The following is a 26,261-nucleotide window of genomic DNA, read 5'->3' on the forward strand; positions in this document are numbered from 1 at the left end:
TACACCATCAGAATCGTCGTGCAAATAATGGTAATGTACATGTTTCTTTTTAAGTTATCATGATTCCGCTGGCTATTATTAATTTCTACATGAACTGTGAAATTTCTGCCATTATGGTTTCACAAAGTCCGCTATCTTTGGCACTCCCGGCATACAAATCTCCTTCAACAAAATGGTGCAAGGCATTCGAAATTCTGTGAAAGATAGGTACAAGCTGTAGGGAAAGACGGGTAGTATAAAACATCCGCAAGAACAAGAACGAGAAAATTTTCGGCGAATGGTCTGGTCTACCCATTCCCACGACTTACGTTCCATCGAGCACATGTGGGGTACCTTGAGGAGAGACGCACGGCAGCAGATCCGCATGCACCAATAACCATCCAGCAGTTTTCGACCGCGCTACTGGAGGAATGGAACGTCCTACCACAAGAACTCTTAACCAACCTTGTGGCTATTATGGGAGCACGTCGAAGAGCTTGTATCTCCGTCGTTGGCGATCGCGCACCGTAATAAGAACCATGTCCCGTCTTATGTTATGTACAGGGTACTATCATAAGTCGCAGAGACTTCAGAGCAATTATTGTCTTTGAATGAAATGGTCGTTTCTGTTCATCTCACTACGTATTTCTTTCCGTCTCCTTTCCTACTAAATTGTGGCAGTCATTTTTATTTATAGCCCAATTTTCATCGAGCAAATTGTATCGAACTGATGGACGTGTAAGGGCGTGGAGACAACTTATGAATCCATTTACCCTGCATATCAGCAGGGGACTGTTCAAGCTGGTGGAGGCTCTATAATGGTGTGAGGCGTGAGCAGTTGGAGTGATATGGCACCCTAATACATGTAGACACTACTTTGACAGTGACAGTGACACATAACGTGTAACTTACTTTCGTCCTTAAGGAGACAGTCCAGTTTGAATATTTGAAGAAATCGAGTTTTCTTTTTATTTTGCTACAAATGTTCTCCGGGATGTCTACTTGACTATGGTGTTCATCCCAGATTCGCCAGTAACTGCTTTGTCGAAATACAAGTCGATTCGTGAAAAAATGTCTCTGAAAACCATGAACAGTGGGAAAAAGTAGTTGGAACGTGTTTTCAACGGCGGCCTAGCAGACACTATGGAAGTTCCGAACGTGCTATAACGTGAGATCGATCCAGCTTGTTACAACTTCTGCGCAAAAGCGGACGAAAAGCGTATGGAGCAAGCAGATCAGCGTGTGATAGAAGCTGCCAAAGAGGCCCGCGGGACCGCTATGGCCACGAAAGAGGAGGAGCAGGACTTCCTGTTGGATCTGGAAGGACTGCTGTATGGTCAAAGGATCGGTGACTAGAGGTAAATTTAACGAAACGACACTGAAGACCCAAAGAAACTGGCACACTTGCCCATATCGTGTAGGGCCTCAGCGAACACGCAGAAGCGCCGCAACACGAACGTGGCATGGACTCGATTAATGTCTCAAATAGTGCTGGAAGGAACCGACACCAACAATCCTTCAGGGCTGTCCACAAATCCTTAAGAGTACGAGGGGGTGGAGATCTCTTCTGAACAGCACGTTGCAAGACATCCCAGATATGCTCAATAATGTTCATGTCTGGGGAGTTTGGTGACCAGCGCATGTGTTTAAACTCAGGAGAGTGTTCCTGGAGCGGCTCTGTAGCAATTCTCGATGTGTGTAGTGTCGCATTGTCCTGCTGGAATTTCCCAAGTCCGTCAGACTGCACAATAGACATGAATGGATGCAGGTGATCAGACAGGATGCTTACGTACGCGTCACCTGTCAGAGTAGTGTCTACATGTATTAGGGTGCCATATCATTCCAACTGCTCACACCTCACACCATTATAGAGCTTCCACCAGCTTGAACAGTCCCCTGCTGATACGCAGGGTAAATGAATTCATAAGTTGTCTCCCCACCCTTACACGTCCATCAGTTCGATACAATTTGAAACGAGGCTCGTCCGACGAGGCAACGTGTTTCCAGTCATCAATTGTCCAATGTCGGTGTTGACGGGCCCAGGCAAGGCGTAAAGTTTTGTGTCGTGCAATCATCAAGGGTACACGAATGTGAATCAGGCTCTGAAAGCCCATATCGACGGTGCTTCGTTGAATGGTTCGTACGGTGACACTTGTTGATGGTCCAGCATTGAAATTTGCAGCAATTTGCGGAAGGGTTGCACTCCTGTCACGTTGATCGATTATCTTCAGTCGTCGCTGGTCCCGTTCTTGCAGGATCTTCTTCCGGCCGTAGCGATGTCAGAGATTTGATGTTTTATCGGATTCCTGATATTCACGGTACACTCGTGAAATGGTCGTACGGGAAAAACCCCTCTTCATCGCTACCTCGGAGATGCTGTGTCTGATCAGTCGTCCACCGACTGTAACACCACATTCCAACTCCCTTAAACCTTTATAATCTGTAATTGTAGTAGCAGTAAACGATGTAACAAGTGCTCCAGACACTTGTTGTCTTATGTGGGCGTTTCTGACAGCAGCGCTGTACTCTGATTGTTTACATATCACTGTATTTGAACACCCATGCCTGCGACAGTGTCTTTGGCTCTTCAGTGTATAAAAAATGCAACCTTTTTACACGAAACTGTATTTATCAAACTGACTGGAAACACGACTAGAGAACAGTACAAACGATTTTGACTGGAATTTGTTGCTGGCGTTCTAAATTGAATTCTCTATCAGCGTGCATGGTTTCCTTTACATTTCGTGTGCGAAGAAAATGACATTTGTTTCAACATGTCATCATTTTCTTAGAAATCAATATTTTTCTACTGTCCTAGGTACGCTAATAGAAAATGTATCGAAAATGACTTGTGCAAAACTACTTTGTTACGGGTTCAAAAGGAGTGCTTCGAGAATTTGCGCCAATGACCAGTGTTCCGGTTGAGTTGAGCCCTTCCACCTGGTGCAGTGGTTACTGGGAGCATCCCGTGTGGACACAGACAGCATTGCTTAAAGACAAATGTGTAAGGAATAAAACTATATCATCAGATTTAGGACTACTTTTTGTTTTACTTAAATAATCACAGAAATAGCGTATTTTTCATGCTTTAAAAGAAGGCGATCACTTTAATTTTTGCACAGCAGTGTACATGTTTATTTTCTATGTTTATAAACTACATAATTATGCCATACGTTTGCAATGCGTCAATTTTGTGCTGAGAATATATCGTAACTGACAACCGTATGGCATTCGTAGTATGTTTTATGAGGACTACCATTAGAGATAAATAGCCATTAAAGACTAGAGATTAACGGTGTAAATACAGATAACCAGTTAACGAGTAAATAGCTGCTGACGATTCCTTCCTCTGGAATGTGCTGACCAACACGCACCTTTCTTGAAGTCTATCAAATCAGTGGTTACTGTGGTTCAGTGTCTTCACATCTTGGTATTTACAGGCGGATGCCCGTTTCTTGAAAATATTTTGGTAATTGCAGACGAATGCAAGTTTTCTTCAAAATGTCTTGCGACATGAACATAAGGTTTTCGGCTGTTCTGCAAGATCAATGATACTTCTCCGCAGAGGAATTACCATTTGATATGATTTGCCCGATGGAGTTTGGCCTGCTGTCTCTTTCGCGTAACGGGAACAGTCGAGCAGTAGATGACGTACCAGTATATATTGCGTGTATACGATGATCTTCGTAATACGGAGAGGTTAAAATTCTCATTCTATGGCGATGTTCAGGGCAATTACCAGTGTTCAGTTCACATTATTATTGTTGATGTTATGTGACGTCAAGCAAATTTGAACACTAATCTGATTTTTTAAAAGTAATCAACGGTTGAATTCTTGAATAGCGCCCTCTCGTCATCTGTGAGGTTTCCCAAAATCGGCGCCATTCATGGAAAACTTATTTATTCTAGTTCCAAAGTGTGAAAAAGGGAGACATATTAAGAAAAATATGTCTTCGGTAATTGAGCTCTTTGTTCATTTGTCGACTGTATGATTTCGGAATGTCCTTTGACCTAAACAAGTAGAACTCTTTTCTCCTGAAGGACAGATTAATCAGTTCCTTTACCCGAAAGAGGTAATAGTTCATCTTCAATTTCCAGAACTTATGATCTAGTTTTTCCAGGGCGTTCCGCGAATGTGTTGTGATCAGAATGCCGATGGTATTATGCAGTACGTTTCTGATTGCCTTTCTTATTATTAGAACGTTGGCCGTAAAGGTACTCGCTCCGAGAGAAAGCTTCTACATGGTGTTGTTTCCGTGGTGCGACAATGTTGTAGACATCATTTAAACAAAGGCGATTTTTGTTGCGTCGGAATTTTCTCAAAAAATTTCAATCACCAACTTTCTCCTACGAATGCGCAAATAGTTTGTTGACGCCGACCTACATAGGGAGGCACCATCACCATGATCAAATAAGTGAATTCAGAGCCCGCACTGAAAGATGTAAGTATTCGTTTCTTCCGCGCGCTGTACGAATTTGGACTAATAGAGAATTATTGTAAAAGTGGTGCGATGAACCCTCTGCCAGGCACTTAAATGGGATTTGCTGAGTATCCAGGTAGATGTAGAAGAAGACAATAGAGAAGAAACGGATAGCTCTCTGGCAGGATACAGATGCCGGTTGTGGCACATAACGTTTGGATCTCACAAGACCACACATGCACAAGATTTATACAATACGCAGAGCTTTGCCGGAAATTAAAGTGACAGAAGGGGAGCTCCAAATGGTCAGGTGTTTAGAAAAAATAGCAGTCCTGGCGCGGCTTCAGCCCTAATAACGTATCTTACAAACGGCAGTTGGCGCAGCGGAAAGTGTACAGAATGGTAACACCACGGTAGTGGGGTCAAGTCTGTATGAGGGAACTTCTTTATTTTCAATTTTTACTTTACTTCCAGAGCGAAATTTTCATTCTGCTGCGGAGTGTGCGGCGATATGTAACTTCCTGGAAGATTAAAGCAGTGGGTCGGAGCGGGCTCTACCAACTGAGCTACCCAAGCACGACTCACGAGCTGTTCTCACAACTTTAATTCTGCTAGTTCGAATCTCGGTCCGGCACACAGTTTTAATCTGCCAGGAAGTTTTACGTTACTTGCAATGCAAATAAACAGAAATAACGCTCAGTATATTGTACACTCCTGGAAATGGAAAAAAGAACACATTGACACCGGTGTGTCAGACCCACCATACTTGCTCCGGACACTGCGAGAGGGCTGTACAAGCAATGATCACACGCACGGCACAGCGGACACACCAGGAAACGCGGTGTTGGCCGTCGAATGGCGCTAGCTGCGCAGCATTTGTGCACCGCCGCCGTCAGTGTCAGCCAGTTTACCGTGGCATACGGAGCTCCATCGCAGTCTTTAACACTGGTAGCAAGCCGCGACAGCGTGGACGTGAACCGTATGTGCAGTTGACGGACTTTGAGCGAGGGCGTATAGTTGGCATGCGGGAGGCCGGGTGGACGTACCGCCGAATTGCTCAACACGTGGGGCGTGAGGTCTCCACAGTACATCGATGTTGTCGCCAGTGGTCGGCGGAAGGTGCACGTGCCCGTCGACCTGGGACCGGACCGCAGCGACGCACGGATGCACGCCAAGACCGTAGGATCCTACGCAGTGCCGTAGGGGACCGCACCGCCACTTCCCAGCAAATTAGGGACACTGTTGCTCCTGGGGTATCGGCGAGGACCATTCGCAACCGTCTCCATGAAGCTGGGCTACGGTCCCGCTCACCGTTAGGCCGTCTTCCGCTCACGCCCCAACATCGTGCAGCCCGCCTCCAGTGGTGTCGCGACAGGCGTGAATGGAGGGACGAATGGAGACGTGTCGTCTACAGCGATGAGAGTCGCTTCTGCCTTGGTGCCAATGATGGTCGTATGCGTGTTTGGCGCAGTGCAGGTGAGCGCCACAATCAGGACTGCATACGACCGAGGCACACAGGGCCAACACCCGGCATCATGGTGTGGGGAGCGATCTCCTACACTGGCCGTACACCACTGGTGATCGTCGAGGGGACACTGAATGGTGCACGGTACATCCAAACCGTCATCGAACCCATCGTTCTACCATTCCTAGACCGGCAAGGGAACGTGCTGTTCCAACAGGACAATGCACGTCCGCATGTATCCCGTGCCACCCAACGTGCTCTAGAAGGTGTAAGTCAACTACCCTGGCCAGCAAGATCTCCGGATCTCTCCCCCCATTGAGCATGTTTGGGACTGGATGAAGCGTCGTCTCACGCGGTCTGCACGTCCAGCACAAACGCTGGTCCAACTGAGGCGCCAGGTGGAAATGGCATGGCAAGCCGTTCCACAGGACTACATCCAGCATCTCTACGATCGTCTCCATGGGAGAATAGCAGCCTGCATTGCTGCGAAAGGTGGATATACACTGTACTAGTGCCGACATTGTGCATGCTCTGTTGCCTGTGTCTATGTGCCTGTGGTTCTGTCAGTGTGATCATGTGATGAATCTGACCCCAGGAATGTGTCAATAAAGTTTCCCCTTCCTGGGACAATGAATTCACGGTGTTCTTATTTCAATTTCCAGGAGTGTACATGCTGGGGTAATATTCGTCGTAAAACAGGGGAAGCAGTAATTTTTCGGCATCTTGCACACATTATAAACGCCGGACCCGAAGTTAGTCCATACTAGTAACCTGGCTGCATAGATGAGAAAAGACTAGTATATAACTCTGACATGTTAGCTGCTGCGCCGTCGAGAATTCCGACCAAGGTTGTCTAGTGGTTAGCATACTAGGCTCGAGAAGACGGGGATTCAACTACCCGTTCGAACGCACAGACTTAGTTTCCCCTTGATTTTCCTAAATCACCTAACGCCAAGGGCGGAATGTTTCCCCTGAAATGGCATAGCCTGTTTCCTTACCCGGCCTTCCCCAATCCGACCACATGATCCGCCCCTAAATCCTTCGTAATCGACAGTACGTTCAAGCCAAAGCTTTCTTCCTTTTCAAACAGCAGCAGGAAAACGTGGTACGAAGCCTCAAGGTTAAGGGCTAATATTTTCCACCATGAAGCTATAGCCGTGATGACACTCGTTTCGCAAATCTGACATCTCATTACGCGTGTTTAGGAACGGAGAAGTACAGAAAGCTGTGCGCGCCCCAGAAAATAACGGAGCATTTGCGGTCTGAGCACATTAAAGGTTACGAGTGTAGCTTGCGTGATGACCACAGCTGTTTAACACTTTGAGACCCCCGTACTTTCTGAATAATGAATTACCGGTGACATCGATTCTATTGCAAGACAGAGACTTCTAGTGGTACACTGAGGTACTTCCACCATTCTTACGAGTAGTGGTCAATGACCTAGCTATGTCTTTGGACACACAGCGTCACGGACTTGGATCATATGAAGTATGTGTAACGTTTTTAACTTTCTTTTACTACGTTGTTAAAACAGCTCATTACACTGTATTATTTCCATGTTCACTGATGTACCACTTTTCATTTTGTCATTTTATGTAACTTAATATCATAGTAGGAAAAGGAACAAGAGATGCTGTTGGCCTGCCAAGAACTATAGGGGAAAGATACAGGGTGTTTCAAAAATTGCCGGTATATTTGAAACGGCAATAAAAACTAAACGAGCAGCGATAGAAATACACCGTTTGTTGCAATATGCTTGGGACAACAGTACATTTTCAGGCAGACAAACTTTCGAAATTACAGTAGTTACAATTTTCAACAACAGATGGCGCTGCGGTCTGGGAAACTCTATAGTACGATATTTTCCACATATCCACCATGCGTAGCAATAATATGGCGTAGTCTCTGAATGAAATTACCCGAAACCTTTGACTACGTGTCTGGCGGAATGGCTTCACATGCAGATGAGATGTACTGCTTCAGCTGTTCAATTGTTTCTGGATTCTGGCTGTACACCTGGTCTTTCAAGTGTCCCCACAGAAAGAAGTCACAGGGGTTCATGTCTGGCGAATAGGGAGGCCAATCCACGCCGCCTCCTGTGTGTTTCGGATAGCCCAAAGCAATCACACGATCATAGAAATATTCATTCAGGAAATTAAAGACGTCGGCCGTGCGATGTGGCCAGGCACCATCTTGCATCAACCACGAGGTGTTCGCAGTGTCGTCTAAGGCAGTTTGTACCGCCACAAATTCACGAAGAATGTCCAGATAGCGTGATGCAGTAATCGTTTCGGATCTGAAAAATGGGCCAATGATTCCTTTGGAAGAAATGGCGGCCCAGACCAGTACTTTTTGAGGATGCAGGGACGATGGGACTGCAACATGGGGCTTTTCGGTTCCCCATATGCGCCAGTTCTGTTTATTGACGAAGCCGTCCAGGTAAAAATAAGCTTCGCCAGTAAACCAAATGCTGCCCACATGCATATCGCCGTCATCAATCCTGTGCACTATATCGTTAGCGAATGTCTCTCGTGCAGCAATGGTAGCGGCGCTGAGGGGTTGCCGCGTTTGAATTTTGTATGGATAGAGGTGTAAACTCTGGCGCATGAGACGATACGTGGACGTTGGCGTCATTTGGACCGCAGCTGCAACACGGCGAATGGAAGCCCGAGGCCGCTGTTGGATCACCTGCTGCACTAGCTGCGCGTTGCCCTCTGTGGTTGCCATACGCGGTCGCCCTACCTTTCCAGCACGTTCATCTGTCACGTTCCCAGTCCGTTGAAATTTTTCAAACAGATCCTTTATTGTATCGCTTTTCGGTCCTTTGGTTACATTAAACCTCCGTTGAAAACTTCTTCTTGTTGCAACAATGCTGTGTTCTAGGCGGTGGAATTCCAACACCAGAAAAATCCTCTGTTCTAAGGAATAAACCATGTTGTCTACAGCACACTTGCACGTTGTGAACAGCACACGCTTACAGCAGAAAGACGACGTACAGAATGGCGCACCCACAGACTGCGTTGTCTTCTATATCTTTCACATCACTTGCAGCGCCATCTGTTGTTGAAAATTGTAACTACTGTAATTTCGAAAGTTTGTCTGCCTGAAAATGTACTGTTGTCCCAAGCATGTTGCAACAAACGGTGTATTTCTATGGCTGCTCGTTGAGTTTTTATATCCGTTTCAAATATACCGGTTATTTTTGAAACACCCTGTATATGGAAAAGGGTAGAGAAATCTTTGCTGTCTTTATAGATTTAGAAAAGGCTTTTGACAGAGTTCAGTGCAACAAGCTGATGAATGTTTTGAAGAGGAAAGGAGTAGATTGGAAAGAGAGACGACTGATACAGAATCTATATTTACACCAGAAAGCAAGGATAAGGATTGGAAATGAAATGTCAGGAGGAAGCAGCATTGGACGAGGTGTTAGACAAGGTTGTTGCCTTTCCCCACTGTTGTTTAAAGTATATCTTGAAGAGATTATTGCGAAAAGCTTAGATGAGAAAAGAGGAATATGTATTGGTGGAAAGAGAATAGAATGTATAAGATTTGCTGATGACATGGTATTAGTGGCAGAAAGTGAGCGGACAGTGAATAACATGCTCAAAGATTTGAATGAAGTTTGTGTGGAATATGGGATGCAAATAAACACAGCACAAACAAAGAGTATGGTCATCAGTACAAGACGCAGACTGTCCAATATTAAAATAGGACAATCTATCATTAGCCAAGTAAGAGAATTTAAATATCTCGGAAGCACAATAACTGAAGACTTGAGATGTCACCAGGAGGTGGAAACTCGAATTGCCATAGCGAAGGAGGCATTCAACAGAAAGAGAAGACTCTTATGTGGCAAATTAGATAAAGAACTAAGGAAAAGGCTTGGCAAATGTTTTGTCTGGAGTGTGGCACTATATGGGGCGGAAACATGGACGCTGAGACGAGAGGATGAAAAAAGGTTAGAAGCATTTGAGATGGAGGAGAATGGAGAGAATAAGCTGGATGGAGAGAGTGAGTAATGAAAGAGTATCGGAAAGGGTTGGTGAGAGAAGATGTCTGCTGAAGGTTGTAAGAGAAAGGAAAAAGAACTGGTTGGGACATTCATTGAGAAGGGAGTGCTTGCTAGTAGATGCTTTGGAAGGATTGGTTTGTGGGAGAAGACTGAGAGGAAGAAGGAGATACAAGATGATAGACGACATAAAGGGAAGAGGAAATTATGCAGATCTGAAGAGGATGGCAGAAGACTGGACAGCCTGGAAAACTACCATGTGAAAACCTGCCTTTAGGCAGAACACTGATGATGAATATGATAGTAGATATGACACGGCGCCTCCGCATTTACCCTGCATTCATGTAGTGGCAATTTTGTCTTCCTATCCCGTTTTTATGGAAACTTGCTTATTAGTCTGTCATTTCATGTTTCTCACATAACTAGTAGCTGTCTTATCCTTATACCGCTTTTGCGCATGGGCAGGTAGGAATGGCTTTTGCTTGCACTTTTGTTCAGTGTTAGCTGGTTATTATTGGGTTGATGCGTGAGTTCGTAGCGTTTTTCGATGAGTTACTGAACAGAACAGACACACATAACAGAGACTTTAGTCATCTGTATATTCTACTTCACTATTTACAACAGTCTGCCAACGCTGAGGTAACTTTTCGATTACGCGACTGTAGAAATCACGTAGTTCTGAGGCGAAGAACTCGACGAGCCATATTTGGAGCGCATTTTCACCAAGAAAAGAAACTCCTTGAAGGTTGTTCGATAGAGAGCGGAAAAGGTGCAAATCTGAGGGCGCAAGATCAGGTGAATGAGGTGGATGCATAATGACTTCCGTGCCCAACTCTTTGTATAGTGTTTTTTTGTCAGTCTAGCAGAATGCGGGCGGACCTTATGTAGGAGTAGTATAACTTTACACGGTCTTCCTCATCGTTGTTCTTGGTTTGCGTCTGCAAGACTTCTCAGTTGATGACAGGAATTGTCAGCAGTGATGGTTACATCCCGGGAAAAAATTCGTAGTACGCCACACCGTCGCTGTTTCGCCAGACGTATAACATTATATTTTGTGGACGTATACAGATCTTTGTACGGGGAGTTGTTGCTTTGTTTGGGATCAGCCATTCCTTTCTTTCCCTTATGTTAGCATAAAGACACCATTTCTTGTCACTAGTGACGATACTGGATAGGAATGTTCACAAGCCAGTTGATGCATGCAGAGATGCACATATTTTTGTGGTTTTGGCTTAGAACATGCGGTACCCATACACCCAATTTTTGAACCTTACCTCCTGCATGAAAAAATCGCACGAATGTGGAATGCTCAAAATTCATCGCATCTGCCAGTTCTCGAGCACATCGACGTGGATAATTATGGATTAATGCGTTTCAACGATCTTCATCCAACCCCGAAACTCTTCCTGAATGCGGTGAGTCACTAATGTCAAAACGATCCTCCGTAAAACGAGAAACCCATTTCCTTGCCGTGCTCTGTTCAGTGGCATTATCCCCACAAATAGCGCAAATGTTTTTGGCTGCCTCCGCTTCTGTCACTCCTCTACTGACCTCACACAGAAGAACGTGTCGGCGATGTTCCGATTTCTCCACTTGGCACTCCATTTTCTGGCGCCCACAGCTCCACTCACTATCTCCAAATGACAAAATGACAGTTGTAAACTCAAATAGCAACAGACAACTACAAATAAAAAATGACAATCTATAAATAAAGCCATGAGTTTTGCTATTGGGGGAGCAAAATAACTGATGATGTTCGAAGTAGAGAGGATATAAAATGTAGACTGGCAATGGCAAGGAAAGCGTTTCTGAAGAAGAGAAATTTGTTAACATCGAGTATAGATTTAAGTGTCAGGAAGTCGTTTCTGAAACTATTTATATGGAGTGTAGCCATGTATGGAAGTGAAACATGGACAATGACTAGTTTGGACAAGAAGAGAATAGAAGCCTTTGAAATGTGGTGCTACAGAAGAATGCTGAAGATTAGATGGGTAGATCACATAACTAATGAGGAGGTATTGAGTAGGATTGGGGAGAAGAGAAGTTTCTGGCACAACTTTACTAGAAGAAGGGATCGGTTGGTAGGACATGTTCTGGGGCATCAAGGGATCACCAATTTAGTATCGGAGGGCAGCGTGGAGGGTAAAAATCGTAGAGGGAGACCAAGAGATGAATACACTAAACAGATTCAGACGGATGTAGGTTGCAGTAGGTACTGGGAGATGAAGAAGCTTGCACAGGATAGAGTAGCATGGAGAGCTGCATCAAACCAGTCTCTGGACTGAAGACCACAACAACAACAACAACAACAAATAAAGCCATAGCAGACAGAGTAACAACATGAAAAAGAAAAACGCTTCGAACTTATGCACCAGCTTGATACTATCTAAAAACAAAGATTCGTGTTGTATTTTTGTATACCAATTCGTTTCTTGTATTTATGTTTTAGATAGACATAATTTCGAAACACGACATATCTACCTTGTGATCAATTAAGTCATTCTTCGCCTACTGTATGACTTTTTATGTGACCTAGCTAGTTTAGCTATGCATACGAGTATTTAGTAAAATGGTCGCTAGCTTCCTGCGAGACTCTATGTCATACGTTTATCATTCTACGAGTTTAATGCACTGTAGCCGTTCCTTAGAGCGTTCAAAGCATCACTCGGGGCCGAGGTTGTGCTATGTGCGCGTAGGAAATTGTGATATGCGGTCTTTTTTATAATGGTCCTATTGAGGAGACCACTGACAGTAAAAGTAAGTACAGGGTATCTAAGCTATTGTAACATAAATTTGAGCTTTTAATTTTACTTTTCTTAATCTAAATGTATGGCAGAAAGGAATTACTGGCGCATGATGTAACACAAAATTTATTAAATTTTAGGCCCATTTTGCTTGTTGTTTAGGACTATAATTTGTTTTAGACGTTATGAGTTTATGGGTGTTTCGAAGAGGTCGGATTTTTTTTTAGGAAAAATGCGAATTTGCTTTCAAAAACGCATATTACATGAAATGAGATGTGGTTGAATACTGTATGTCCCAGTGGATCCAAAGTGAAAGCACCTCATTAAAACAATTGATTCTTTACTTTTTGACAGTTTATTCAGGTATTCTTTGCTTACCATGATAATGAAGATCAATTATCTGGAAAATTTTAAAATTATATTTTCTCATGTTGTTGGGACTCAAAGGGTTAAACGCCTACTGTAATAGTTCGCTAATCTCATACAAAGCCCCAAATCGAGATTTTTATTCCGCGGGCCATCAGGTATAAAAGACCGTAAGAAAGTGAAAAGGAAGAGTTTAACCCCCCGTCAAGATGTGGGACACTGCAGACACAACAAACTCTCGGATTGATTGTGTCCCTACGAAAATAGCCAAATCGTCGATTTCATGAAGTTATTTAAAAAATCCAAGGGAAACGTAAAGAAAAGGTCTTATGAAATTCTGAATCCTTCTCTTTCACAATACGAGCCCGATGTCTTCACCTCTGCGCCCCCTCGCTCGATAAAACTCAGAGGATACGACGTTTTGAATCGTCGGATTTGGGAGCCCCTTGCGCTTAATAAAAAAGCAGAATTACAGAGCTGATATGTCACTGGCGCCATTGAAACTTGTTCTCCGCGAGGTATGAATGGTATTTACAGGTCTTCCGGCCAGTCTAACTATTATCCACAATTTTCCTTTAATATATTTTCGTGCATTGTTCAATTACAGTTCACCAGTAAGCCTCTCCCACACCCGATTCTTTCGAACTCTCATACGTGAAACCGATACTTCACAAAAGAACTAGAGTTAAATGTTTGACGTTAAAGATACAAAACACTAATTATATTGTTTCATTACTTTCGGATTACTCACTCGCACACTAAAGAAAAAGTCAAAACCAAAGCTGGTAAATCAGGAAACTGATAACCCCTTTATATGTTCCTGTAAGACGTTTTTGGAAAATAGTGCGTAGTGTCAAACTGTTAATTTTAGACTTGGTCACAGCAAAAGTAAGATATAAAAGTAAAGTCATTAAATGTAGTTTAACAACATACTTTCGTGCTATTATGACGTTATAATATTTTTTTTTTTTTACTTTACGCGAAGATATATTACAATATAAAGACGCATTTAATTGTACATTTAATATAAACAGTTAAACAAACAAACTGTTTTTCTTTCCTTTTTTTGTGGGGCTGTGAGCGAGAAAAAGTTTAGTAAAGGTCTGAAATTATGTTCAAAAGTTATTGAGAATCGCTGAATGCTCCCATTGTCAAACGCTGGACGCGTATAGCGTAATTTCCGCCCCGTTTTAAGAAAATCTAGTTTTTCAGGCGTCTCAAATCTTTATAAACCCATATCTCCTGAGATTGTACATTTGGAAACAGTCTGAAAACTGTGTTACGAATAAAGTTAGTAGTGAAGAAGTTAAAAAATTAAATGTCGTTCTTAATGCTGAAGTTTCACTGCGTGAACAGTGAAAATATAGAAAGCGACAAACTTTTTCCGTTTCATTATTTTGCTGGGGAGGGGGCGAGGGAGATGTCAGCGATAAAAAGTTTCGAAAAGTTTTCAAATTACGCGTAAGGTTTGTTGGTTGTCTCTGAGAGCTCTCGTTTTCAAATTTTCAATGTGTGGATATAGTCTGCGTAATATGAGTTATGCTGCCTCACGACGTACGCACAGTTTCTAACTTTAGTACTGGACTGGCTTTTTAAACTTTTAACGGAAGGTTATACGTCTTAATGAGTGGGTTATGAGGGCATCTTAAATTTTTCATTTCGGTCCGTAATTAAATGAAAAGTTGAAACTCAGATTTTTTTCCCCCCTAAAAGCGGTTAGATAGACAATCCGAAACTGGAACCTAGCGACCATTTTGGCCACTCAGCGATACAGATTGTGGCCTACGCATCAAGTACGATCGTTGCCTCATCGGAAGTTGTCTGTCGCCATGAAATGCTAATGTCGCATCTGTCCGTTATGCACTCGATGTTTGTAGCCAATAGAGCAGGTAGGTACGGATCACGTGTTGACAGTTGTCCTCCATCGAACAGCAGTAACCAAAACCGCAAGCTCTCATTGTCCAGAACGTGCTTCCTTCCTAAATCATTTGTGGCACTCCGAGATGTAACCTGTGTAATGAACAAACTTCCGTATTAAACACGAAATCTTCTGACTGAAGGCTCACGAAATATCTCCACACCTTGTCAGTACTGACCAGTGTCAATCTGCACCTGCACATATGGGTCTAAGGAGTGCATGTTACTGACCACTCGAATTGAATATATTATTATGCAAAACAGTGACACTAGCTCTATTCTGACGGAACATAAGGTAACACTGTCGACAGTGTCTCTCTGCTCTGTTTAGTATACCTTTGCTCTGTAAGATCCGTCGGAAAGGTCGTCGTACACCAAAGTCAGTAGCATAGCTTGGTGACCGAAAGCACTGTCTTTTCGCTCGAAGTCGGTCAATGAAAAATTCTTCACTGTGAAACGGTACAGTCCTCTTATGCAACAATTTAAATACACTGGTGTGAAAGTTTTGCACGATGTGTGACCACCAGACAACATAGCTCGATGAAACCCATAGCACACACAGAAAGAACTATTACAATATACAGTACTTGTTTTTTGAATAAAATCAACCACCTTTTCTAGCTGCAACGTAATTTATTTTTCCCAGATGCGTTTCATCTTTTTCTTACTATAAGGCGTTTTCAGTGGGAGAGTTTTTTGGCATCGGCGTTTCCTCTCATCTTGTCTGGAGGTCGCACTACCACTTCCTGTTTGGAGGAGGTAACACATAATGAACTCACAATATCGACGTCGTTAAAGCACAGCGTTCGAACAAATACCTATAACTAGAGGCAAAAGAGTTCTAGTGCACCACAAAGAAGGAGAAACATGGTGAACAGTGCTATAGAAAGAGTTCGGAATACAAAATTGTGCTTATGTTCCGGAAACGAAGTGGTAATGCGCCCTCCACACCAGATGAGAGGAAACACCGATGCCAACAAACTATCCCACTGAATATGCCTTAGAGCAAGAAAAAGCCGAAACGCGTCTGGGAAAAATAAATTAAGTTACAGCAAGAAAATGCGGTTTTATTCACAAAACAAGTATTTCTGTGCTTGCTGCTGAGGATGGCTACGCAGATACACTCGTTAGAACTACTACAGAATGTCACGGAAGGTGGCAAAGAAATACACAGCGAGACGAACAGAAATGACACTTTTATTAAAAGATAATTGCACTGAAGCTACTGTGGTTTATAGTGGTCTTCTGGAGATTACAAGAGGCTCTTAATATGGAATATTTAATGAAGCTGTAGTAGAGAGAGATGCAATTAATACCTAGTGAAACTATAAAATTGTGTATTTATCTCTTGCTCTAGCCTTAAGTACGTAAATGAACACGAAATGTAAGTAGTGTGAGCTCATCCTAAGGGTGTTATAAATTATTATTACGTAGTGCATAATATTCCGCTAAAGAACTGTAACAGCCATTTAGGACGACCAAGCTTTTCCTCTTGTCGTTCTATTTCGTGAACACTTTCCCTACAAAGGGAAATGCGCAATAGGGTGACTCGGGGGACCATTAGGGTGGCGGCTGTGCCTTGTCGCTTTCCCATTTGGTATACGCGTAGTCTAGGGTAGCGTTATTGATTAGTAATCAAAACGTCCTCGGTCCCTGGTTCGAGCCTCGAAACTACTTATATTTTGAATAAAAATAATCATTAATGGCGGCCGAACACTTCCTGCATTAGAAGTCACCCTCGTTATGCCAACGACCTTATCAAAGAGAGTGGAGGAGCCCACTGAGTTTCGGGGCACTCTCTTGCCCTGTGGGTGGGAAACTATCCCTCATTATTCCGAATCAGCAATGATCAACGGCATGAGGATGCTGAAGGCAATGAAAACCGCTGCATTAAAGACACATGATGCGTAGCTACAGAACATGTGGCCTGTAACTGAAAAAGTGTCATCATTAACTAGTCCGTCCCCACTCGGGAGGAGACTGCCAAGGGGGAGGTGACCATCAGGAAAAGATTGGAAGAAAGGACAGCGTCCTACAAGTTTGGGAGTGGAATACCGGAAGTTTGAATGTGGTAGGGAAGCTAGAAAATCTGAGTTATGAGCACTTTTTCAATAGAAGAGATGCGTCTCACATTAGCGAAGATGAACAAGTGGTCATAGCTCTTGAGGTATGCATTTTGGTGCCTATGTTTACTGGACATTTGCCTTGTTTTGGTCCATACTACGTCCTCCCAAAATATGGAAAACAAAGAGCTTCCAACAGAGGAGATGTGTTTCACTGTACAGAAGATGAGCAAGTGCTCTTAGCTCATGAGGTATGCATTTTAGAGCCCATTTTCATTGGGCATTTTTCTTGCTTTGGTGGTACTACCACCTGTCGAAATATTCGGCACTTTTCGGTTGGCTGGTTTTGGGGGAGGGGACGAAACAACGAGGTCATCGGTCCCATCGGATTAGAGAAAGAACTCGGCCGCGCTCTTTCATAGGAACCATCCCAGCATTTGCCTGAAGCGATTTAACGAAATCACGGGAAACCTAAATCAGGATAGCCAGACGCGGATTTGAACCGTCTTCCACCCGAATGCGAGTCCAGTGTGCTAATCACTGCGCCATCTCGCTCGGTGACACTTTTTGAGTACCCTGTATATTTATCTAAATACACAGTATCTTTTACGCAAGTAATATGTTTTATACACGAAAAATACCTGCATATCGTAATTTACAATAGATGACAGTGCTAACGACCGCCCCTGGTAGCTGAGTGGTCAGCGTGACGGAATGTCATACCTAACGGCTCGGGTTCGATTCCCGGCTGGGTCGGAGATTTTCTCCGCTCAGGGACTGGGTGTTGTGCTGTTCTACTCATCATCAGTTCATCCCCATCGACACACAAGTCACCGACGTTGCGCCAACTCGACAGACTTGCGCCAGGCGAACGGTCTACCTGGCGGAAGGCGCTAGCCACACGACAAAAGGAAAAAGTCTAATAGTGCAGTCGTGTGTTATCTATGAAAACATCAATTTGAAAAGCGGTGTTTCGATTTCGATACACATCATGATGTGCTTTGTCAACGGTTTACCGCCAAACAAATAGTGGTTTCGCTTATCGACAACTGCGGATGCCGGATGACGTTTGTACGAGGGCTATCCACAAAGTACATTACGTTTTGGAATTAAAAATAAATAAAGAATTGGAATTTTTTTTATTATATACAGATGAAAGCCACACTTAAATACTACTTTTCTACATAGTTGCCATTTAAATTAAGACACTTATCGTAGCGATGGATGAGCTTGGAAATTCCTTCGTCGTAAAATTCGGCCGCCTGCGCCTTCAACCACGTGGTTACCTCTTCTTGAAGCTGTGCGTCGTCATCAAAACGCTGCATAGCCAACCACTTCTTCATTGCTGGGAATAAGTGGAAGTCGCTCGGTGCCAGGTCGGGACTGTACGGCGGATGAGGAAACAACTCCCACTTAAAAGATTCGAGAACTTCACGAGTGGCATTTGCCGTGTGGGCCTGGGCGTTGTCGTGAATCAGCAAGATCTTTGAGCCCAACTTTCCCCTGCGCTTGTTTTGTATTGCTCTTCTGAGGTTGTGCAGAGTTTGGCAATACCTTTGAGAGTTTATTGTAGTGCCTCTTTCCAGGAAATCCACAAAAATCACACCGTTTCTGTCCCAAAAGAAGAGGTAACCACGCGGTTGAAGGCGCAGGCGGCCGAATTTTAAGACGAAGGAATTTCCAAGCTCGCCCATTGCTACGATAAGTGCCTTAATTTAAATGGCAACTATGTAGAAAAGTAGTATTTAAGTGTGGCTTTCATCTGTATATAATAAAATTTTTTCCAATACTTCATTTATTTTTAATTCCAAAACGTAATGTACTTTGTCGATAGCCCTCGTAACTCACGTAATTAGCTAAATTACATTACATTTCTATCAGAGCTACCAACTCCTATAATGACAATAAATGTTAAGCCTGAATCGATTTTGCTAGGGTATGTAAATCGGCTGTCGGGTTTCGTCTGCACGACGAAGTGAGGTTATCAGTGCTGTCGTAATACTGTTAATGATGAGAGAGTACGCTTTCCTAATGGATGTCAGTGAACTCGTTAGGAGGAGGAGATTATACAACAACAGATATTTAAACCATCCTCTCTCTTTGTCATTGAATAAAAAATGACTGGAGCTCTTCTTTCATAAGATGTATGATACTTCAGGCAATTCAGTGTCATTAACTATCACTTATTGACAGGGACCATTTAAGAGTAGCGGACACTTATTGTGGCACCCCGTGTTTTGTCTATCTAGAAGTGACTGTAGCTGTTTAGACCTCGGTAGGCAGACGTGTAATAGTTAACACCTTGGTCTCTGACGCCCAAAACACACGAAAATAAGTCGATTTGTGTTCAACTCTGCTGTCATTTGTCAACAGTAAGAACAATTACATAATACTGGGTGTATCTTCAAATGTTTCGTAGGTAACGCTGTAACACATGCCAAAGCTTAGTTGGAACAGAAATATAGAAGTAATTCCAGTCTCTACAATAATTTTCTCTACAATAATTTTCCCAACACAGAAACCGGTCATTGTCGGTAAATGAAGGAAAAAAAGCATCGTACGACATGAAAAGTAAAAGTGCAGGACCGAGAACTTCAAAGAAAAAGCATGGCATTAAAAATTCGTTGGGTATGAAACGGTATCTTCACCTAGACTTGATTGACTGTAGTCTACACTTAGTGTACGAAAGAGAAGATTAAAAATTCTGTTTTTTGGAATCGTGAATTTCTCTAAAGTATATAACAGTTCTGTGTGTACTGCTACGCACTGCCCTTTGAGAAGTAAGCAGACACATTTCCACGCCTCATTCGTGAGCGGAATGGAAAAAGAAAGCGTAACAGTAGGATAAAATGAAATTAGCCTCCGTCTGGGCTTCATAGTGATGAGCGGGATTCAGATGTTTATGTAGATGAGTAAGGTAATATAGTACAGGGTGTTTCAAAAATAACCGGTATATTTGAAACGGCAATAAAAACTAAACGAGCAGCGATAGAAATACACCGTTTGTTGCAACATGCTTGGGACAACAGTACATTTTCAGGCGGACAAACTTTCGAAATTACAGTAGTTACAATTTTCAACAACAGATGGCGCTGCAAGTGATGTGAAAGATATAGAAGACAACGCAGTCTGTGGGTGCGCCATTCTGTACGTCGTCTTTCTGCTGTAAGCGTGTGCTGTTCACAACGTGCAAGTGTGCTGTAGGCAACATGGTTTATTCCTTAGAACAGAGGATTTTTCTGGTGTTGGAATTCCACCGCCTAGAACACAGTGTTGCTGCAACAAGACGAAGTTTTCAACGGAGGTTTAATGTAACCAAAGGACCGAAAAGCGATACAATAAAGGATCTGTTTGAAAAATTTCAATGGGCTGGGAAAGTGACGGATGAACGTGCTGGAAAGGTAGGGCGACCGCGTGCGGCAACCACAGAGGGCAACACGCAGCTAGTGCAGCAGGTGATCCAACAGCGGCCTCGGGTTTCCATTCGCCGTGTTGCAGCTGCGGTCCAAATGACGCCAACGTCCACGTATCGTCTCATGCGCCAGAGTTTACACCTCTATCCATACAAAATTCAAACGCAGCAACCCCTCAGCGCCGCTACCATTGCTGCACGAGAGACATTCGCTAACGATATAGTGCACAGGATTGATGACGGCAATATGCATGTGGGCAGCATTTGGCTTACTGGCGAAGCTTATTTTTACCTGGACGGCTTCGTCAATAAACAGAACTGGCGCATATGGGGAACCGAAAAGCCCCATGTTGCAGTCCCATCGTCCCTGCATCCTCAAAAAGTACTGGTCTGGGCCGCCATTTCTTCCAAAGGAATCATTGGCCCATTTTCCAGATCCGAAACGATTACTGCATCACGCTATCTGGACATTCTTCGTGAATTTGTGGCGGTACAAACTGCCTTAGACGACACTGCGAACACCTCGTGGTTGATGCAAGATGGTGCCTGGCCACATCGCACGGCCGACGTCTTTAATTTCCTGAATGAATATTTCGATGATCGTGTGATTGCTTTGGGCTATCCGAAACATACAGGAGGCGGCGTGGATTGGCCTCCCTATTCGCCAGACATGAACCCCTGTGACTTCTATCTGTGGGGACACTTGAAAGACCAGGTGTACCGCCAGGATCCAGAAACAATTGAACAGCTGAAGCAGTACATCTCATCTGCATGTGAAGCCATTCCGCCAGACACGTAGTCAAAGGTTTCGGGTAATTTCATTCAGAGACTACGCCATATTATTGCTACGCATAGTGGATATGTGGAAAATATCGTACTATAGAGTTTCCCAGACCGCAGCGCCATCTGTTGTTGAAAATTGTAACCACTGTAATTTCGAAAGTTTGTCTGCCTGAAAATGTACTGTTGTCCCAAGCATATTGCAACAAACGGTGTATTTCTATCGCTGCTCGTTTAGTTTTTATTGCCGTTTCAAATATACCGGTCATTTTTGAAACCCCTGTATTTACATCATCACATATGCTCTGTCGTACGTGAAGCAAAATTAGAATATGCCTATAAAAGAGATAGTACGGTAGCAGCAAAAGGAAGATGACAAGTAGTAGGTTACCTGATTTACGTTTGCCATGGTTTCTCTACATCGTGATAAGCGATCAAGACTGATTTGTTTGCATCCTTGTCTGACCGGACTAGGAATATGTCTCTAATAACCTCGATATTGACAAGACCCTAAACGTTAACCTTTCTTTCTTCTTATCTTTCTTAAAAACCCACTGGTGAAATACTGTTCTGCAGTGTGGGCTACATACGAAGCTACTGGTTCTGACACAACAATGACGCTAGAATTGCTGCTGTAGTTACAAATTATTTTCTAACTTCCCAGTATGCTGGAGCAATTGCAGGGCAGCAACTTGTGTTAATCAATACAACGGAAAAACAGCCAAAGTTGCAGATTTCACTTTTAGTTACTTGATGGCTAGTTTCGGGTCGGGACCCATTTTCAAATCATCCACATAGTCAAAATGGTATTTCCCAAAATAAAAGAATCATGTCAAGATAACGAACAGCTCTGCTATATGTATATGTTTGTTATCTTGACATGGTTCTCATACTTTGGGAAATACCATTTTGACTATCTGGATGATTTGAAAATGGATCCCGACCCGGAAGTAGTCATCAAGCAAATTTGCAACTTTGGCTGTTTTCCCTTTGTGTTGATAATTTTTGTTTGTTTGTTGTTATGATGTGTGTTAAGAAATGATATAATAATACTTTTCACACTTCACTGCGGCTTCGCAGCACTGGCCATCGGTGCCAGCAATGGTTCGTTTGAAAATTTGCCGTACAGACATTCCGTCTGTCCAACGCTCACAACAGAATAGATAAAACACAAAAATAAGTCATAAACGTAAACTATTACATTTGGAATATTCATTTTCTTGTTGTGCAGTTGGTCTCTTACGCTGTCCAGTGCGGTGGATGATACACTTACGGGTAATGGTGGTTTGCTTCTGTCTTGATTGTCAGTTGACCAAGATGTCTTTTGCAGTCCCTGTTTGAATCAGCAACTACTGATAGAGATAGTTCAGGACGAAGGTCCGGACATTTATCTCTGCTTGTATCAACTTCGTTACTCGCAAACCATATTTATGAGAGAACTGAATAAGACGGAATTCGTCACAGCGAACACTAAATGGCAGATTGCTTTCCCCGCTGGAACCAATGCGATACTACATGGGCGCTTCAGCGCTACAATGCCCCTTTGTGGATACGAAACACCTTGTCTAAGGTGCGCGTCATTTCAGCTCAAGTAAGTCATCCATCTACCTCTTTCACACACATAAAAAGACCTCCATGCACTCATGCACATCTGGCTTACATATACTTAATCAGCTTAAAACTTCCACAGTTCTAATTTGAAACACTCTAGGCAAGTGTTTCGGGAGGTTCCAACTGGAAGTAAGACGAAGGACAAATCTACCCTACCGCCTCACAAATTTTCCCACCTGGGAACCCTCTCGTTCCACTTTCAGCTCGTTGTGATTTTCCGGGAAAGATTCGATCTCTGTAAAGGAACTAGATCAGAAACAGCCCCTCCTATCACGTCGGTTAGAGAATGGTAAGTAGAAAAGTACGAGAAATGCTTTTCTTCTGACACGCATTACTACCTGTTTAACGACAGCACATCCTCAAACAGTTGCCGTTCAGTGATGTGTGTTAGCCACTGATAAAGAAAAAATATAAAATAAAAAATCTTTAATATTTTGACAGTGTTGGGATAAAAATATTATAAATATTATAAAATATTATTATTTTTTAACTGGAACCTTTTTAGGCCGAATTCGACTATCCTTAAGCCAGTAAAACTGTCAAAGAGTTTGTAGGCGAGTTCCCACAACGAAAAGAAAATTCCACGAAACTTTACAATGGAAATTAAACACAGAATAATAACTATAGAACGGACGATTAAACTTAAAAGAGAGTGTCACAAAAGTGAACTTAATCACATTTGAAGAGAGACTTTTTATAGATTTATTTCGGACGATTCCCATCAACGAATCATTTACATCCACATCTACATGACTACTCTATGAAGTGCCTGGCAAAAGGTTAATCGGGCCACCTTCACACTACTTCTGTACCGTTCCACTCTCCGCAGCGCGCAGGAAAAATGAACACTTGAGGCTTTCGTGAGAGCTCTGATTCTGTTTATTACGATGATCATTTCTCTCAACGTAGGTGGGGGTCAACAGAATATTTTCGCATTCGGAGGAGAAAGTCGGCGATTGAAATTACTTGAAAAGATCTCGCCGCAACGAACAACGCCTTTATTTTAATGACTACCGTGCCAAATCGGGTATCATGTCGGTGACACTCTCTCCTCTATTTCGCGACAGTACAAAACGTGCTCACCTTCTTTGAACTCTTTCGATCTCCTCCGTCTATCCTGTCTGGTAAGGATCCTACACCGCGTATCAGTATTCTGGAAGGCGACGTGTAGGCAGTCTAGTAAATTTGTTTGCATCTTTTAAATGTTGTGCCAATAAATCGCCGTCTTTCGTTTGCTTATCCACAACATTATCTATGTGATCGTTCCAAACGTTGTTTACAATTGTAATTCCTAGATATTTAGTTGAATTCATAGTCTTTAGTCTTCTGCGATTTATCGTGTAACGGAAGTTTTATCGGATTTATTTTAGTACTCTCATGGATGAACTCACAGTTTTCAGTATTTACGATCAATTGCCACTTTCGGCACCATACAGCTGTCTTCGCTCCATTATTTCGGAATCGGGTCTGATCTTTCCATGGCTGTACTAGACGATAAACGACATCATCATCTGCAAACAACCTAAGATGGTTGCTCAGATTATCACCGAAATCGTTTATATAGATTAGGTAGGAACAGCAGAAGGCCTATAACACTTCCTTGGCGAACGGCAGGTATCACTTCTCTTTTACTCGATGACTTTTCGTCAGTTCATCTACATCTACATCATATTCCGCAAGCCACCTAATGGCGTTTCGCCGAGGGTACTTTCGGTACAACTAACTGATCCCTCCAACCCCGTTCCACTAGTGAATAGTGCCTGGGAAGAATAATTGTCGGTAGGCCTCTGTACTGACTCTAATTTCTCGAATTTTCTCCTCGTGGTCAACACGCGAGTTGGTTCAAATGGCTCTGAGCACTATGGGACTTAACATCTATGGTCATCAGTCCCCTAGAAGTTAGAACTACTTAAACCTAACTAACCTAAGGACATCACACAACACCCAGTCGTCACGAGGCAGAGAAAATCCCTGACCCCGCCGGGAATCGAACCCGGGAACCCGGGCGCGGGAAGCGAGAACGCTACCGCACGACCACGAGCTGCGGACAATACGCGGGTTATTTGCGGGGGGAAGCAATATGTTGTCCGACTGCTCCTGAAAAGTGCTGCCCCCAAATTTCAATAGTAAATCTATTGTTGCTACGAAATGTGACCTTTTCGACAGGAAATCACGAATCCAGTCGCACAACTGAAACGATACTCGATAGGCACGCAATTTGACTAGAAGCCTTTTTTAAGGAACGGTGTGAGGTGGTTCTGGAAATCTATAAACATGGAATAAATTCGAGATCCCCTGTCGATAGCAGTCATTATTTCATGAGAATAAAAAGCTAACTTTGTTTGCACACGAGCGATATTTCCTGAAACCGTGCTGACTTTGTGTCAATAATGGTTTTCTTCGAGGTAGGAGAACACGAATACTCCGCTATTTCCTATGCACAGCTTCCGAACTTATAATGAAGGTAAGTTACTACTAGCGACGACTTTTAGACATGTGTAGAAGCTGTCTTCTTTCACGTGATCGGGAAGACTAGTACAATGGGAGGACCACGTCCATGAAGCAGTTTGGAGCGATTTAGAGAGCATGCATGCAGATGTACAAGGTACAGTCGCCGGAAAATTGCCCGCATCTCGTGGTCGTGCGGTAGCGTTCTCGCTTCCCACGCCCGGGTTCCCGGGTTCGATTCCCGGCGGGGTCAGGGATTTTCTCTGCCTCGTGATGGCTGGGTGTTGTGTGATGTCCTTAGGTTAGTTAGGTTTAAGTAGTTCAAAGTTCTAGGGGACTGATGACCATAGATGTTAAGTCCCATAGTGCTCAGAGCCATTTGATGTCGCCGGTAATGCCTGCCTACCTGTGCTGTCCTGCATCCTCGGACTCATGCTGTCTTCTGTGCGAGGAAGCTGACGGCGCGTGTTGCTACGGAGACAGCACGAGAGCTATTAGTGTGGTGGAGAGGGAACGAACAGGCACATTATATCCCACCGCCCTCCCACTAGATAATATGACGTCTGGCCAGGTAACACACGTATCGCGCCAAACTACTTTGTGCATATTTTACCCCAGATAATCCGGAAACGACTCTTGTCACATACTTGAAAGAGGGTTATTTGTCCGTAAAATATACTGTACGTCAGCCTTTCTCTGTTAGTGACGTGTGAGGTAGGAAATACCATTGATAGTGTCCAGAAAAGCTTCGTGGAAAGTCTCTAAATATTTCCGTTGTCCTGTACACTTTGTTCAAGCTCTCCACGATGACATGTGTTGTTTATCAGGACCAAATATCTGACAAATTCCCTATTACTAATAGGCTTAATCAAGGATGTTCCCTCGCACCAACATTGTTTGTCCTGCACCTCCCAGTCATGCTTAAGACAACATCAGTAAAAAGAGCAGGTTTTGTACTTAAATACGGATTTGACGGAGGACAGACTCTGTTCTATAAGGTTCATAAGTCTCATAGAAATAAGTGAACTGCAATATGCAGACGACAA

General features: G+C 43.3%; 1 protein-coding gene across 1 annotated transcript in view; it reads right to left on the bottom strand.

Moving 5' to 3' along the window:
• Positions 1-25,640, bottom strand: part of LOC124780939 (28S ribosomal protein S31, mitochondrial) — a 250,757-nt gene extending 225,117 nt beyond the window's left edge. The window contains exon 1 of the mRNA XM_047253819.1: positions 25,622-25,640. The gene's annotated coding sequence lies outside the window, so the exon portion shown is untranslated. The remainder of the gene's footprint in view (positions 1-25,621) is intronic.
• Between the last annotated feature and the right edge of the window lie 621 nt (positions 25,641-26,261).

The sequence above is a fragment of the Schistocerca piceifrons genome, chromosome 1 (genome assembly GCF_021461385.2).
Source record: "Schistocerca piceifrons isolate TAMUIC-IGC-003096 chromosome 1, iqSchPice1.1, whole genome shotgun sequence".
NCBI classification, from domain to species: domain Eukaryota; kingdom Metazoa; phylum Arthropoda; class Insecta; order Orthoptera; family Acrididae; genus Schistocerca; species Schistocerca piceifrons.